Source organism: Pseudonaja textilis, chromosome 7, assembly GCF_049901715.1.
Source record: "Pseudonaja textilis isolate UNSWEBS1 chromosome 7, rPseTex1.2, whole genome shotgun sequence".
NCBI lineage: Eukaryota > Metazoa > Chordata > Lepidosauria > Squamata > Elapidae > Pseudonaja > Pseudonaja textilis.
In genome coordinates, this window is record NC_141996.1 from 23,873,844 (window position 1) to 23,885,779 (window position 11,936).

At 35.6% G+C, this 11,936-nt stretch overlaps 1 long non-coding RNA gene across 1 annotated transcript; it reads right to left on the reverse strand.

Annotated features, from left to right (window-relative positions):
• Nucleotides 1-207: 207 nt before the first annotated feature.
• On the reverse strand, nucleotides 208-10,986 carry LOC148125268 (uncharacterized). The gene is made up of 3 exons (XR_015744408.1): nucleotides 10,934-10,986; nucleotides 10,599-10,698; nucleotides 208-318 (listed from the first exon to the last, which is right to left on the reverse strand). It is a non-coding gene; the product is annotated as an uncharacterized LOC148125268 (long non-coding RNA).
• Between the last annotated feature and the right edge of the window lie 950 nt (nucleotides 10,987-11,936).

Below are 11,936 nucleotides of genomic sequence, written 5' to 3' on the forward strand. Positions count from 1 at the left end.
GGGACAAATGTGAGTTCAAATTACTGCTTTTTGTAAAAATAAAGCCCATTAATTACCTATTCCATTTTGTATTTCAAAAAACCCTATCTTGTTTTTATCTTTTCTACCATAAAGACAGTTTGGAACAGGATAGTTATAGTTGATTTTTGGCCAATTAACTTTTTGCTTGTCACAGTGACAAATGTTAAAGGGATCTATTGTTTAGGCGTTCATTTTCTTCACATTTTTGTGGTTTTCATATGAATGTAGCATAGTTGTTTAGCAGGCAGTCAGGCTCTTTTCTTCACCTCATCTGTGCTACAGATTTCAAAACTATTTCTGTCAAGAAATAGGAGTAACTAGTTATTTATAACTAGTTTTATCTCCAAAAATCATAAACATAATTTTAAAAAAACCAAATATATTGAGGTAAAATATCACCATGATGATAGCATGAACAGTTCATCAGATGAAGTCCAAGATAATTAGAATATAACTTATGTATAGTTTTACTATAGGATTATATTCTGTAGCTGAAAACAAATATTCTGCAACAAGAATAAAAATAATGTGTACTGAAAAAAGGAAATAATTGTTTTGTCATGATTAAATGTCATTTCTTTTAATATATCATGAAACAAAATGTCACAACCCTGTGAAGAAATAGCCATCCTGTGAAGTTGAGATATTCATGTGGAAAATTAGTTCAGATATAAGTGAGTTATCAGTATTTCAAAATCTTATTGCTAAATATGTTCTACAATCCTGTAATTGTGATACTACTGAATACTCACAGGTGTCCTAGTCCCAAAGCTTACTTAGAATGAAAATAATCTAGTTAACAATCAGATAAATTTTAGTATATATAGATACTAAATAGTGCAATATATAGATATTTTATACATAAGTAAATGTAAAAAAATGCCTTTGGTGCTATTGCTATTTAAAAAAAATCGGTAGAGTGCAAACACAAGAGTCCCTTTCATTGTTTCATTACAGGAGAAACAGCTAGTAATATTTTATAGTGGCAATGGAGGAAAACTGGGTGCTTCAAACTTCTAATGTGCTTGTTTTATTTATTTGTTTGTTTGTTTGTCACGCAAGTATCAGATAACAGGTATAAGTATAAGCATGGTTATGAATACATGAAATGGATACAAATAAAGAAGAAACAATAGGACAGGGACACTATGCATCTTGGTGCATTTACGCACGCCCCCTACAGATCTCTTAGGAAAGGTGTGAGGTCAATAGTAGATAGTCTAAGGTTAAAGTTTTTGGGTTTTGGGGAAGAAACCTCAAAGTCAGGTAAAGTATTCTAGACATTGATCACTCTGTTGCTGAAGTCATATTTCCTGCAATCAAGTTTGGAGCAGTTTACCTTGAGTTTGTATCTATTATGTGCTCTTGTATTGTTGTGGTTGAAGCTGAAGTATTCATTGACAGGTAGGACATTGGAGTAGATAATTTTATGTACTATACTTAGATCAGACCGAAGGCGGCGTAGTTCTAGGTTATCTAGGTCTAAAATTTCAAGTCTGGTGGCATAAGGTATTCTGCTACGAATAGAGGAGTGGAGAACTTTTCTTGTGAAATATTTCTGGACTTTCTTGACTGTATTAATATCCAATATGTAATGCGGATTCCAGACTGATAAGCTGTATTCAAGGATTGGTTTAGCAAATGTTTTGTATGTTCTAGTTAGTAGTGTGATATTACTAGAGAAAAAGCTATGCAGGATTAGCTTAACAATTCTTAATGCCCTTTTGGCTATGTAGTTACAGTGGGCTCTAGCACTTAGATCATTAGAGATGAGTACTTCAAGGTCTTTGACATAGTTGGGGTCATCAACAAGGTCTTGACTATTCAGCTTGTATTTTATTTTCTGATTTTTTTTGCCAATATGTAAGACAGCATTTATTTGTTGAGTTTTGAAGTTGCCATTTGTTTGACCATTCTGATAGATAGTCGAGGTCATTTTGAAGAGTAGCAGTATTGTCAATGGTGTTAAATAGCTTTACATCATCAGCGAAAAGAATGCAGTTGCTCTTAATATGATCATAGAGGTCATTTATGGAGAGTATAAAGAGAGTTGGTCCTAGAACCCTGCCTTGGGGGACACCACTGTTGACAGGTACAGGATTCGATTGGGTATTCTCTATTTTGACCATTTGTTGCCTGTTTGACAGGAATGCATCTATCCAGTTATGCGGGTGTCCAGAGATACCATAAGATTTTAGTTTTAGGGGTAGTTTGTCATGTACCACTGAATCAAAGGCTTTACAGAAGTCTATGTAAATAGCATCAATTGCTTTGGCCTGATCAAGTTGTGTAGTCCATATGTTTTTGCAGTGTAAGAGTTGCAGATTACAGGATAGTTTTTTTCTGAAACCAAATTGTTTGTTAGAGAGTAGGTTGTTTGTCTTTAAGTGGATGATAATGGACTGTTTAATAATTGATTCCATGACTTTACAGGTGATGCAACATAAAGAGATTGGTCTGTAGTTTTCAACTAGGCTGGGGTCTCCCTTTTTGAAGTTGGGGATGGCCATGGCTAGTTACCATAGGTTTGGCAAGGAGTTGGTCCTGAAAGATTTTTCAAAGATTATGCTTTGAGGTTGTGCTATGGCAGTGGATAGCTTTTTTAAGAAGTAGGCACATATTCTGTCCAGTCCAATAGATAGAGATGGTTTTAGATTTCATAGTGCTTTTTCAAAATTATCTTCTGTAAAATCAATATGTATTAGACAGTAGTGGGAGAAAACTTTTTACTACCAGTTCCTTGGGCATGGCTTGGTGGGTGTGGCAGGGGAAGGATATTGTAAAATCTCCAATCAGAGGTGGTATTTGCTAGTTCTCCGAACTATTCAAAATTTCCACTACCAGTTCTCCAGAACTAGTCAGAACCAGCTGAATACCACGTCTGGTATTAGATCATTGTAGTTGCCTGTGGTTTGAGTAGGAAATATTGGGCCTGATCCATTGCTGTTTACAAAGACTGAGCCAAAGAATGTGTTAAAGAGGTTGGCTTTAATGGTGTCACCGTTACAGTCTTTGCCACTAGGATTTTTCAGGGGTGGGAATGAACCTGGAGTCTTTAAGTTTGTTGTTTACAAAATTGTAGAAAGCGCAGGTGGAATTGGTGCGTAGAAGATTTTCCTCTTGTTTAATGTGATAATTGGTGCATTCTGTCTTTATCTGGTGGCATAAATGTTTGCATTGACTTTTAAAGTTGGCAATGTGACCAGATTTGTTTTTCTGCCAAAGGGATTTCTTTTTGGATTGGAGCTTCCTTATTATTTATGGGTATTTTGTTTTTTCTGGTTTTGGAAGTTGTTATTGGTACATATAGTTTGATGACTCTTTTGACTTCAAGTAAAAATACATTGTAATGGTCTTCGACAGTATTGCACCCAGTGAATAGAATTTGCCAATCGAGAGATGAGAGATCACTGTTTATAAGATCATAGTTGCCTTTTTTGAAGTTATAATTGGGTATCCCGTCGATATGATGATTTTTGTGGGGATGTATGTTGAGACAAAAATCAATCACTGTTGGAAAAGTTTTTTTTTTTTTGTATTCCGTAAATTGAATTCAAACTGTTGCAGAAGATAAGGTTGAGGGAGTTGTTAAGTTGTTGTTGGTTACTAGTTGTTCCAGTCCCAGATTTGTTACAGCATTGTAGAAGGTTGCATGTATGGGTTCAGTTGTACATTCGTTTAGGGTCCAATTAATATGAGGTAGATTGAAGTCATCAAGAAAGATAAAAGCATGTGGGCAGGAGGTTGCCCATGTTAATAGTGAATTTAACTTGTTTACATGTTGGATGTCATAATCAGGGGCTCTGTAACATAGTAAGAATCGAAATGTAATGTTTAAGGACTGTTCACAGATGATGGTCTCAGGAAGAGCAAGCTCTTGGGTAACTTGGATGTTTTTTAGATGTAGGGACTGTTTATAGAAGATAGCAACACCACCTCCTCTACAGATTCCACAATCTGATCGATAAACATAATAGTCTCTTACTGTGGTAATGGAGTCAGGGAGAGATGCGTTGAGCCATGTTTCACAGACAAATATGATGTCGAATTTAGCCGTATTTAGTAAGAGGAGAAATTCAGGTATTTTATTTACGAGGCTTCTTGCATTGAGTAGCTTTCATGTAAGGCCAGTTGTAGTTGGAATTAAGGTAATTAGGGGCGTGCGTGCCTAGTTTTGGGTGATGGTGGATTAGATGATGTATGATCTCTCTTAAGAGAAAAACAATTGTCATTGGGCCATTGCTAATATTAGGGAGATAGTGAAGTGATAGCCACAGGAAGTAAGATTTGGGGAAGGCAGTTCACATATCATATTAATTGTTGTGCCACTTTTAGGTTTGTCTTCTGGTTTTAAATAAATTGACAGGATGCTGTCCTATTGTTACTGTTAAATTTTAGTCACCACTCCAGTTGACTTTCTAAACAGAATAAGAAGGACAACTTGTTTGTTTTTTCTTCTAGTAACAAAACTCCTTGAGCCATACCACACTTGATTTATAAATGCACTGACCCAATTTGACACAAACTCACTGTGAAACAAGCTTAGCTCATGCTAATTTTCAGATCTGCCACATCCTGCCAAATGGTTTCCTTTCTGACATATCATCATTCATCCATATTTAGGATGGTTTGCAATAGCATGCCAAAGACCAAATTCTATATATGTGATAATTGTTCAGGATCATTTCATAAAATGCAAAGTTTTCTTTGACTCTCACATACTGAATTGTCTATTAGAATAAAACTTTTCTGTAGCTACCTTTCCTGTAAAAGTATGCAATCTTTCTAACTTATTGCAGGATTTTTTAGCATTGTAATTCTCAATGTCATTACATAGTCCTCCTAATTGCTAGAGAAAATTAAATATAGGCACTTAAATGGAACAAAACATGTTATTTATGAATTTAAATATTAAAGGAAATAGAGCCCACAATAATAATAAAAACCTCTTACTGTGCCCTCTTCTAAGTCATTTCAATAACAGAGTATAAACTTGCCAATCAGAAATTTTCAAGAAAATCATATACCATTAACAAAAAAATGAAGAAAAAATTGTTTTCTCTTTCAATCAACAAATATTAAAGAAAATCCTCCCACATGCACCTGGGTTTTTTTGAAACACCATCTACATTCTTATTAATACTCTGGAAAAATGGAAATTGCAGCAAAAGACAAAACAAACCTAATATGATGCTACACTTAGTTGCTTGGAATATAAAAATAAATTATATGCTCAGCATTCCATAGAAAAATGCAAAACAAAATAAATACATTTTCTCAAGAAAAATGTTTCTGTTTACCTTCACCCTCAAGACATTTATATTAATAGTTTCAAAGATCTTTGTTAATCAGTTGCTTAGGAAAATAGCAATTGTATATACTTTCCAACCTAAAATCCCCAGTGATTTAGTGGTTTGCTTTATAAAATTAGGCAATAATGAAAATAACCTGAAGATTCTATTGTAGTACAGTTTCATGAATGCTTCTTATTGGCTTTATCAGGAAACGTCTTATCATCAGCTTCAGGGTGTTGAAGTTAAATGGATCACTCATATTTCACTCAAAGAGGACAAAATAGCTTATCAAGTTCCATAACATTTACAGGTATTAATTCATATGCATGGCTACAATTTTATATATAACTACTGGTATTACTTAGATAGAAACACCCCATCATATCATAGAAACTGGATGGCTTTCTTTTTCCATTTTAGCTTGGCTTGGAATTTGTACAAAAGCAGTTCTTGATATGTTCTACATCCAACCCTTTATTGCATTGAACAGCTCCACCTCGTTTACAAATAATATGGTCAATATGATTTCTGCATACACCATTTAGTGATGCCCATGTATATACTTAGGTATTATTTGGTTTTTCAAGACTGAGTTAGCAATGAAGAAATCATTGGATTGACAAAAACTACTGAATTGTTCTCCTGCTTCATTCTGTTTCCTAAGCCATTCAGTCCAACTATATTTTCCTCCTTACTATTTCTAACTTTGGCAGTATGTCTTGCTGAATGTTCATTTATCAATTTCTACATCAATTAACATGGCCATTGAAGGTGTTGCACCAAGGTAATATCTTTGCTATATTCTTCTTGATTATGAAAACAATGTCATTCCTTCTTTTTCATGTCCTGAGCAAAAAATATGACCTTGTGACCAGAAATATTCAGTTCCTGTTCATTTCAATTTGCTGATATCTAAGATGGGAATAGGTAATCAATTTCTTTCATCTTTCATTGTACTGAACTTTATCAGGTTAATACATCTTACACTCAATGATCCCATGTAATTCTATCCTTGCAGCTTCGGTTATATTTTTTTTGCCTAGCCACATTAGCAATCAGATGTCCGCTAAGTGGTATTCTGGTTTCTCTTCAGATCATATAAATCTTTTGCCTTTTACTAATGATTCAGAAATTAGAAGACCTGAGGCTTTAATCTAACTAAGTTAAAACTTCATTAGTTTTAACAAAGAACCTTCAGTAGCATGTTAAATACCATTCAACCTGAGCAGCTGATCATCTGGCATTCTATCTTATATTTATATTGTCTATCTATGTATTTTGCTTTGTAAAATACAGCAATAGTTCACTGCATTTTCCCATAGTACCAAATGATGCCTTTGCTGTTGTTGCTATTGTAAAGTGAACATCAGCTTCCAGCTAGTTGTGTAGTAGGATGACCTTCATGCCTTGGGGGACTCTGCTGGGACTACATCATCTTGGCATTCTTTTCTCATTGGTCCAAGATCATCACCACCCAAGAAGGCAGCATAGCAGGTCTTGAGGGCCTGTTTCCAGGGGTGGGTTTCTACCAGTTTGCACCTATTCGCTAGAACCGGTTGTTAACATTCTAAGCAGTTCGGAGAACCGGTTGTTAGAAGAAATTACTGGCCTAATCCTGTAAGGAAGACAGGAAGAAAAATTCTGGTGAAACTGCCTCTCCATTAACCCTTATTACATTCTTGGCAGGACTAGACTTCCTGTCTCAGGAACATCTCTGGAGTTCCCCCCCCCCCTCCTTTGCTGGTACTTTGCTTGTGTGGAGTGACCATTCAAAGTTACAATGGCACTGAAAAACGTGACTTATGACCGTTTATGACTGCTGCAGCATCCCCACAGTCATGAGAGGCCAGGCGAGGAGATGCGTGCCTCGATGTGAGTGATATTGAGTTGGCCAATAACATGACCACCAAGCCACATCCACCTGGTCACATGACCATCAAGCCATGCCTGCCAACTAAGCTACACCCACAGAACTGGATGTTAAAAAATTTGAATCCCACCCCTGTCTGTCTCTTTTTTCTTTTGTGAAGTAGATAGCTGTACTATCTCAAAGACAAAAAGGTTCTTGAATACTCTGTCAGAATCGATAAAAGTTCTTTTTTAACATTCTTGTTTCTGGTGTTGTCTTCAGCATCAGATGACATGTGTGGCTATATAAATCAAATTGAATTAAATAAAAATATAAATGGAGTCATACAGCTGACCTGAAAGTTGTTTCCAGGTATCAAGCTCTAGTAAAATTGCCCAAACTAAAGTAAACCATCACCATCCTCACCAAGCATATACTCTGCAAAAGCCAATGCAAGTTGGCTAGGTTGCATTAACAGAGGGATATCATCAAGATCACAAGAAGTATTAGTACTTCTTTTTAAAGCCTTAGTAAGCTGTGTGGTGGCTTAGAGATGGAGCTCTTGCCTCACAACCAGGAGCTGTGAGTCCCGATCCTAAGTAGAGACTAATATCTGGAATAGACTCTCCTGCTCGAGCAGGGGGTTGGACTAGATGACCTCCAAAGTCCCTTCCAACTCTGTTATTCTATGAGACTGCATTTAGAATACTGCATCCAGTTTGGTCACCATATTATAAAAAAAAACATGTAGAGACTCTGGAAAATATGCAGAAAAAAGCAACAAAGATGATTAGGGACCCAGAGGTTAAAACATATGAAGAATGGTTGCAGGAATTGGGTTTCTCTAGTATAGTGAAAAGAAGGGTTAGGGGTGACATAATAGCAGTGTTCCAGTATTTTAGAGGCTGCCACAAAGAAGACAGGCTCAATCTATTTTCCAAAGCACCAGAAGGCAAAACAAGAAACAATGGATGGAAAAAATTTAGGATAGAAGCAACCTAGAACTAAGAGAAATTTCCTAACAATGAGACCAATTAACCAGTGGAATAGCTTGCATTCAGAAGTTATGGAGCTCCATCACTGGAGGCTTTTAAGGAGAGACTGGACAGCTACTTGATTTGGATGATATATAGGATATACAGGAAGTTGACTAGAAGACCTCCAAGGTCCCTTTCGATTCTGTTATTATCAAACTTCGAAACATGCCTGCTGTTGCAGCCATATTTTCATTTCTCAGCTGGCTACCGACTGGGTGGGGGGAGGGGTGGAATGCCAGCCCAGACAACAACAGAAATCATCCCATGAGAACCAAGGTCATCTCAACAGATATCTGGTAAGGCCAAGAAGGAATTTCATAGTAACACCAGAATACCTAACTGGACAATGTGACCTAGTTGAAGGTGGGGAGGAAAAAATTCATTCTTTAATTAGTCCAAAACCACAGGAACTAGTTAGACTTGGTTTTGCTTAATGCATGCTGAAATGGTGTACTCAGTAAAGTTATGCTTAAAGAAATCTGATCATCTCGATTTGCTGGCTTGATTGGGTTCATCAGTCGAAACCTTGACAATTATTCTGTTAACTCCTGAGGTGTTCACCTTCACCTTCTTACTCTCACACAAACTGTCTGAATTGTCTCTTGCTTATCAGGTATGCATTGCCTCCTCCCCCTCTCCCTCCTGGGAATTTGAACTATATTTCATCATAGTCACTGTGACTGCTAAAAGATATACTTGAGTGAAGACTCAGAACCTAATTCAAACATGTCCTTCCATTCAAAGCTCCCAATTGTCTGTTTCCAGGGTGATATTTGGAAATAGTTGTAACTTCAGCAGCCATTAGAAATGCTGTCTTTTGGGCTATCTTTGTAACTTAGAGGCCACCATTGTTATAAAATGCAGTTCTTAGATTTGTGGTAGATAAATCTTATCCCTGCAGGAAACCAAGTATTTTTACCATTGTTGCATTGAATGTATTCCCAGTTGAAATTGCTGGTTACCACCTAAAAATTTCTGTTTGATGTGGTATCAATGACCTTGTCTCCATCCTGTTAATTCATCAAGATATGGTCTGCTCATAGTGATGCACTCATGTAAAATGAAGAAGAGCCTTTTTGGTTGTATCTCAACTTGGAAATATCTCTGGAGATATGTTTGGTTCCTTTCCTGATTTTTAGAAGCTTTGAAAAACATTCCTTTTACCTACAGCCATGAGATTGGGATACAGAAGTTATGTTAATGAAATGTAATTCTATCCCTTGGTTACAAACATCTCTAATTTAATTCTATGTTACTACATGTCACAATATCTTTGAGCTCAGAGACCTGAATGCTTGTATTCTATTTTCAGAGCTTTCTGAGTATGGTTGTGGGTGATCTCCCTTATATAATTGAAGTCAATGCATGAGTAATCAACATACTATTTCTATTGCTCCTATGTTAGCAACGAAGAAAAAAATGGAGGCATTTTTTGTGAGATGCCTCTTGACATTAATAGAATCATTCAATTGCATTTCAAATATTAAAAATGTCACTGTGTAGTGTCTACATAGTGTCATTTTTTAAAATGTTGTATTATCCTGTTACATTTTAAGATATAGGAGATATTTAGTCCCACAAAACCTATGAAATTAAAAGGATCGCTATAGAGTATCTCAATTATTCAAATTATATGAGAGTCTTTCACATATAGAGTTATCTGATTCAGTGTCTTTATAATTAATTAGAAAAATGATAGCTCCAACTTGCCCTGGTTACTTGAAGCCAATTGTATTTTACAGCAACTTAATTATATAACATTTACTGGAGTACTCAAGAAAGTTTTGTACCATGCTATAAACTTGGTAGCTTCTATAAATGGACCACTTAATATTCTATTTTCAGAGGTAACTCTTTCCAAATCTCATTTACATCAAAGAGATTTTAATCCTTGTGTTACATAAAGAAGGAAACTGGTGGTTCTGACATACTATCAAAATAGAAGTCTGAATGAAAATGGTAATAAAATCTATCTGTTCATGATAGACCCCATGCAGGATCTTGCCTTGACATGGTACTTTTTTCTTCTTGATTTTCACCCTATGTCTGCTGTTAATAGAAGTGGGGTATAAATAAATAAATCAAGGAAACAACTGAGCAAATTATGCACTTCATGGTAAGAAACTGTAGGTCACTTTTAAGTGCCATCTTATTGATGTCTATTCTTGGATGCTCTGAGATTTATCCAGAATACTGGCTATATACAGGATGAGTTGATTCACTCTCCTTTATAATAGTAACAGATCAAAAACTTGTTTTTATTTATTTGTCATATTTATATAGCTTCCCATCTTCCAAACATGATCCTGGGTGACATACAATAAAAATGTTTTAGTAAACATGCAAGAAATAGAACCCCAATTAGTCTTGCCCACTGAATATTAGAAAGATTCTCACCATGTGTGCTGATTTTTTTTAAACATCTGGTCAGGAACTTGCAGGTGCTCAAGGAAGAAAGGCATTGAAGGATGATCTTGTATTTTGGCCTTCCAAATTACTAAGAGAAGTGCATAAACAAGGACTCAGAGGCACCCCCTACAAATATGAATCTGCCTTTTTATAACCCCATCCCCTATGTAAGAATGTTTTTTTAATCTATAATTGTTCATTTTCTCTCTACTGTTGTAACAGTCTATCCATTAAAAGCAAAAATAGCCTTGAAGGCCTGTTGCCTAGAACCTACTAGATAACCCATGATCCCTTGAACCATCATTTCAGAGATATTTCCTTACCAGATTCCTCAATGCCTCCAACAATGGCAGAACTTGTGATGTACTTGAAAAGTTCTTCAAAATTCAGGAAAATATTCAAAGATGCATCTGCCTTGAAAATAGACTGTGGTGAACTGTATGACAGATCAGACATCAGGAGCGGACCAAGGGAAATGTTTTATGACATTTTGTCTCATGTCCTAAAATGCTTTATGATCATTTTATGTCATTAAATGTTTTATACAATCTGCCCAAGTTCAACTCATGGATTTCAATTTCAAGTCATGGATCCCAGATCTTTTACACATTCTGTAGGTTAGCCCATTAAAGGAACCTTGGTTGACAAAGATTTGTGTTACGATGCACCATTTCATTCAGTTGAGTGTTTTAGTAGTATATAAATAATTGGTCTACTTCCTTTCCCTATCCCAATCTGCAGGGAACAGATCTGACCACAAACATTTTCTCACTTTCCAGTTCCTGGAAGAAAAAAAGTAGTTCTTCTTCTATGGAATATTTAGCAATGTATACTTTTCAAACTCCAGTTACTGGATGTATTTGGTAAAATTATTCATTGTGATTATAATTGTTAACCACAAAACAATATCTCTCCTGTTATGGGAAGATAAGTGAAAACACTTTCAGTCACATTGTCTTTATCTCTGACTTTCTCAATCTACAAATTATCATTACTATTATTAGGTTTATTATGACTGCCAACCCCAAAAGTTTCTGAGCCCTTACAACATTAAAATATACAATTAAAACAATTAAAAACATAATAATGAAACAACAGCCCTTTTAAAAAATGACAGAGGTTGCACAAACACCAACCCCAGACCTGGGAACAGAGCCAGTTCCGTATTCCCAGTTTTACATTTTAATAAATTGTAATTTGGAAGAGTTCCATTTTAACTGGGTTATTTCAATTAAGTTTTAGTTTTAAAATTTTACCAAACCACTCTTTGTTATCGCTGGTTTTTTTGTTTCTATGGGTGCAGTTAATCAGTCAAGAAAATGAATA